A 6,403-nucleotide genomic window follows, 5' to 3' on the forward strand; every position below is an offset into this window, starting at 1 on the left:
AGGACTTATTGTAGAAGGATGTCACTGTTGTTGATTGGTATAATCTGGTTGATAAGCAAAGAGAAATAGCTGCATTCGCTTAAGGGAGAAAAGCATCAATTTAAAAAAAACAGTGTTATCAACAGTTTGGACTGTTTGCAGCACTGAGTTTATCACTCTTCTAGAGCGCTGCCTCCCTACTTCCACTGACACCCTGTGGCCATCTCCCTTTCCACTGTCTTGATACATTCTCTGCTGTTCGTTTCACTGAGTGTCTGCCTAGCTTCATCTGTACCTTGCTACTACCTCCTACCAGGCAGCTGCGCATCTTTATTGGCTGGAAATATTCCTTCAACAGTTGGGTCAATTATTATTAAACCTGTTGCTGCATTTCTCCATACGGTATTCCACCTGCAAGCTTCTTAATGACCATCAGCTCACTGAGACTATAATAAGACAGAGTGGGAGTGGGGGTGCCAAGGCACACTTTATACCCAGTCCTATTATTTGAGTTATGGTGCGAGATTACCCCCTCCGTTGACTTTCACTCCCCTCAATGTACACCCTGCAATGTCTGCTATCACTGTGGTAGTTGGTTGTAGACACCAGAAGACTTTGGATGGGAGAAGATATAATTTCAAATCAATTCCTCTTTGTGTGCATGTTGTGGCTAAATCTATTAACTGCCTTATATAGAATGCCCATTATTTAACATGAAAAGCAGATTTTCTGGCAAACTATCTTCTGAAGCATAGTATTTCCATCTCTTTTGTTACAGAAACATGGCTCCTCCCACCTGGGGGAGTAATGAGGAGTTGCTTGAGGAACTCACAGCCCAGCTTTCCTGCCATCCTTCTGGACAGTGCTGCATTATTGTGGGCGATTTTAATTTCCATTTGGAGTCCAATGCCATCAGAACTAGCTTTTTGCCTATTATATCCTCCTTTGGCCTTAAGATTCTTCTCTCACCTCCTATACATCTAGCTGGTGGGGTGTTGGGCCTTATTATTGTTTGAGAGTTAACCCCTTCATGACTTGATTCAGATCATTCAGACCATTTTTTAGTCCATTGCACCTTTGAACTTGCTCCCCCACCCCCACCTCCCAAATGAAGGGTCATTTGTAGGGACATTACAAAGATAATAGCAGTGGCCTTCCAAGGCAAACTTTTGCAAGATGTCCATTGGGCTGAGGTCTTGGCTGGGAAGAGTGATTTTATGATGGCTGATGAAATGGCAGAGACGTTCTCGTCTGCCACACATTCAGCTCTTAACCATCTTGCTCCAGCCAAATCCCGAGTGCTTCCGGCATGTGACCCCAGGTCCTAGCTCTCTTCTGAGCTGAGGTTGGAGAGGGCTCAGGTTCACCATTTTGAGAGGAGGTATAGAAAAGGAGAGGAATTTGATGGCACAGGGTACAGTGTTGGCATTGAGGGCCTATTTAGATCTTGTGGAGGTGGCAAAACCTTTATCAGGTCACCATAGCTGCCAGGCTCATGCCTCCCATAAGCTTTTTACAACTTTTAGGGGGTTATTAGGCAATGGCCTCCCACTCTAATCCTCCAGCTCTCTCAGAAGTGGAGGTCGGGGTTCTTTGTGAACAGGGTGGCAAAGATACCTGCCACCTTCCCTGCTGGTGCCCCTCTTCCCTCCCCTGCTCCATTTCTTTCAACTTGATTGAGGTCACTGAGGCCCATGTTTCCCAAATTATCTCTTTCTCCCCACTCACTACATGTCCTCTTGAGCCTTTCCCTTCATCTCTTTATATTCTCTTCCACCAGGGGAAGAGCCTTCAGCGTGGTGGCGCCCCTCCTGTGGAATTCCCTGCCTCTGGAGGTCAGGCAGGCGCCAACCTTGTACTCCTTTCGGCGCCTCCTGAAAACATCTTTATTCCAAGAAGCCTTTCTTTAACATTTTTTTGAAAACTACTACTTTCTTTATTGCGATCCATAGATCCATAAAAAGAAAGAAACAAACAACAGACAAACAAACACAAGAATCAGACATGAAATCATACAGTTAGAGCTATTGTCAACTTTAGTCTAATACACAATGAGCTCTAATCTTAGCCGCCACTGTAAGAAATTTAGCAACAGCCAAAGTTACACTTGAGGACTTATCTTCCAACAGAAACGTAACATAAAATTTGCCTGTACTTCTGGACAGTTTGCTCAACAATGGGGTGATCATAAGATGGCGGGCCTGATTATAAAAGCTACAGGACAGAAGGATATGCTCCATCGTCTCCACTTCCATGTTCCTACAGGGGCACCGTCGTTCCTGATACGGGACACCAGCATATCTGCCCTGAAGTAATTCAATAGAATAAACATTGCATCTGGCCTTGGAGAAGGCAATACGATATTTAGCCACCGGCAATGCACTGGGAGAGCAAGAAACATAAGAGCGAGTACGTAAGTCACAGAAGGCTATATCCCACAATCTTTGTTTGACAGATTTAAAAGCAAAATTCAAGCCCAGGTTAAGGAGGAGGGATGAGGAGAGACCGATTGAAGCTGCCTTCCTGGCAAGAAGCTTGGACCAGCTAACATGCAGCCTTGGATTTCTGTTTTTGCTTCTTTTAAAATTTTGTTTTAACTGTTTTATTCTGTTTTTATTTTCATTTTACCTTGTACACCGCTCTGAAATTTTTCAATGGGGAGCAGTATATATTCTAAATAAATAAATAAATAAATAACATGTACATTGATGGTGCTATATAAATAAATAAATAAATAAATAAATAATAATAATAATAACAACAACTATTACCCTGGGTTCCCTTTTCCTGACCATTTTGACTCGCCTGGTGAACTGGCAGTTCTCCAGGCTCCCTTAAGCACACCTTCCTTCATCCTTTGTTGAAAAAACCTTCCCTCGACCCATCCTCTTGGGTCAGTGTTTCACTTTTACCCTTCCTGTCAAAAATCCTGGAGAGAGTGGCCCTCTCCCAATTGGCTTCTTATCTATCCTCCTATTATTTTAGTGACCCAAGCTGACCATTCAACCGAGATGGCACTGTCTTGTGTATTGAATGATGTCCTTATAGCCAGCTGTGCTGGTACTGCTGGATCTTTCAGCAGCATTTGACACAGACCAAAGGATAATTTTGGCTCAGTTGGCAGCCCTGGATATTACCGGCACTGCTCTTTCCTGGTACTCTTCTTTTTTGTCAAAGCATTCTTTTTCTGTTTCCTTTTCTGGTACTGTTTCAGATCCCTTTTCCCTCACTGTTGGGGTCCACTAAGGGTCTGTCCTTGTCCTCTTCTTTTCTCTCTCTAAACCCTCCTTCTGGGTCCTCTTATTTCCGTTTCTGGCTTCCATTATCACATCTATGCCTATTATACCCAGGTTAACCAGTCCTTTGATCGGCTTGGGGAGGGAGAGAGTGCATCTGAGGGAAATTGCCTGTTGGAGATTTCTTCATGGATGTCTGCCCACTGCTTCAACCTGAACATGGACAGGGTGGATAAATGTCAATGATTTTTTTTTTTAAAAAAAGAAAAAAAATCAGATTTTTTAAAATTTAAATTGGATTTTTTTTATTTAAATCAGAATTTTTTATTTAAATTGGATTTTTTTAATAAAATGTTTTTTGAGGAAAAATATATCTAAAGACAGTTTTCTATTTAAGATACATTATAGTCCAAAGGTTATTCATCATGAAATAAGGATTAGTTTTTAATTATGTAGCATGAGTCTGTTTAAATTTTTTGGTAAATGAATTCCATTAATCCATTCACAATGTCATGCTCTTCCAGAGGTTTCTGTAAGATTATTTTTCTCCTTCCAATAAAGTACAGCAGAAAAGTTGTCCAAATATAATGACATATTTGGAATAATATCGGAATAATTTCATAATTATCTATCTATGATGAGTTTCTAATAGTATAACCAAATCAGTATTTTTTATATATATAACTGTAAAACTAATCTGAAAAGTTGCTATTCTAAAAATGAAACCTTCATCTGGTTGTAAATATTAAGATTATACCAGCAAAAATGAGACTTTGGTAACTCTGAGTTGTGTAAAATATACCGAGGAAGAGTGAACTTTTGGGGAGGGGAAGTCACATGATTAAATCGAGTCTTTCTGACTAGTGATTTAAATTGTGATTTAAATCAAATCCACCCTGAACATGGAAAAACTGAAATCCTGATTTTCTGCCCTGACCCACCTTCCTTTTCCTCCTCCCTACTTCCCCTCTCTCAAGGTACCCAGTTGGTCCCAGTCTCTGTTACATAGAAGTCCTGGTGGATGACTGTCTCTCACCATGTCCTTTTATTAAGAACATGGTGAGGGTCTGTAATTTCCATTTATTGAACATTCGCCAGATTTGCAGGTTCCTGTCTCAGATAACTGCAGATCTCTTGGTTTGGGCCTTGGTTGTCTCATGCCTGGATTACTGTAATAGTCTCCTAGTGGGCCCTCCTCTTTCCTCTCTCCATCCTTCGATACGGGTCCAAAACAGTGCTGTTAGGACTGTTCTGGACCTCCCTCAGTTTGCCCATACCTCCTTCCTTCATAGGGCCTTGCATTGGCTTCCATTGAAGCCAATTTAAGATTTTTATTTTATTTATTTATTTATTACATTTCTATGCTGCCCAATAACCGAAGCTCTCTGGGCGGTTCACAAAAATTAAAACCATGAAAAGCATAAAAACAACCAACAATTTAAAAACATGAATACAAAATACAATATAAAAAGCACAACCAGGATTAAAGCTACACAGCAAAAATTGATATAGGTTAAAATATAGAAGTAAAACAGCAAAGATCTTGGTCCTGGCATTTAAAGCCCTATGTTTGCACTACCCAGTTTACCCCTTCTCCCTTTTGTCCTGGTATGTCTCAGGCTGGGCCACCAGGTCCATGGGCCAGGTCCTCTTGACCCATTCTTCCTCATGGATCACTGTGTCATTCTAGGATCTTGTCCCACTGCTGTGGAATTCACTCCCCCTGCCACTGCGGCTAACCAAGAGCTTGGAGGTCTTTAAGAAAGGCTTGAAAACTTTTCTTTTTGAATAGAGGGGGTTGGCTTGTTGTTCCCAAGGTAGAGTATGCTGATGGCCCTTGTGGTGGCCACTATATATTTTGTATGGGTTTTTATTTTAAGCTTTTATCGTTATATTCTTTTAATTTAGTTAAGGTTTTCTATTATGGTTATTGCATTTATTGTATTTTTTGTAAGCTGCTGACCTATTTTATTTTCTGTACAGTGCTTTGTTATAAAGTGCTATATAAATTTATTTATTTATTATTATTTTATGATTTATATATCTCCCTACATCACATCTGTTTTTTTCTCCCATAGGTAAAAGCTCCTGAATTGTATCAAAGCCGCCAGAAGCAGCAGAACCAATGTTTGTCTTGCTTAATGCCAGAGTGTAGGCCCCTAAGATTATTGTAAATATTTCTAATTATTATATTGCAATCACTATTATATATATTAAGTATGTAAAACAACTCTGAAGCACAGTCTGCCTATAAAGCAGCATGCCAGTGTGGCTTTTTCACCCATGGTTCCATGCAACCTTTGGTTTCCATGAAGATCATCCAGGGATTCCACAAAATATTACAGTGTTCCACCTTAGGCACTTCACATTCCAAATTATAACTAAGTAGGCTATTTTGCCTTTGAAAATATTATATAAATTACTTTTGCCAAGTTTTCTTTCCTTTTGTTTAATCTTTGGGAAGGGGGGAAGGGGGAGGGTTCCACAAAATAAGACGTTACAGGGGTTGCTCAACCAAAAATGGGTTGACAATCACTGCAGTATGCAAATACAAATAAATACAAATAAATAAACACAATATTTCCCTTTTACACAAATGTGGAGCTGACGCCACCCACTCTATAATTTCTATAGAGTGGTGTTGAAGGTGAACCCTACCACGCTAATCTGGAACCCATTCTGCCTTGTTCCAGAGACAAAGGACCTGACTGTGGTCACTCAGGGAGACGAAACTCTGCACATGCTCAGAACTCTGAACGTGCGTCAAAGCGTCTTGCCATGACTAGCCCTCCCACTCGGGGGATAAAAGGTCCCGAACCCAACTCACCCGCTTGTTCCGTCTCCAAACTGACTAATACTGCTTCTCTAGCATATCTAACATTTCTGACTTCCTATTAGCAGAAAGGAGTCACGTTGGAAAAGTGTATCCAATCGCTACCTTACAGGCTGGGCTCTGCTTTTTCACGCATGAAACCTAAGTTACAACTGAGTAATAGTGCGGGAAGATGACGGTGACGGAAGGTGGGTGGGCATGGAAGAGGAGGAGGGTGGAATATACTTCCTGAGCTCGTTTTAAAGCTGTTCCTCTTTGCAAGCGATATAAAAAAAATGAGGTTCCTATCGAACCGCTTGCTTGGAACCTGAAGGAATTTGGGACTGAGCAGACAGAAGTGATCTTCATAGTTCAA

This window comes from Elgaria multicarinata, chromosome 11, assembly GCF_023053635.1.
Source record: "Elgaria multicarinata webbii isolate HBS135686 ecotype San Diego chromosome 11, rElgMul1.1.pri, whole genome shotgun sequence".
NCBI classification, from domain to species: domain Eukaryota; kingdom Metazoa; phylum Chordata; class Lepidosauria; order Squamata; family Anguidae; genus Elgaria; species Elgaria multicarinata.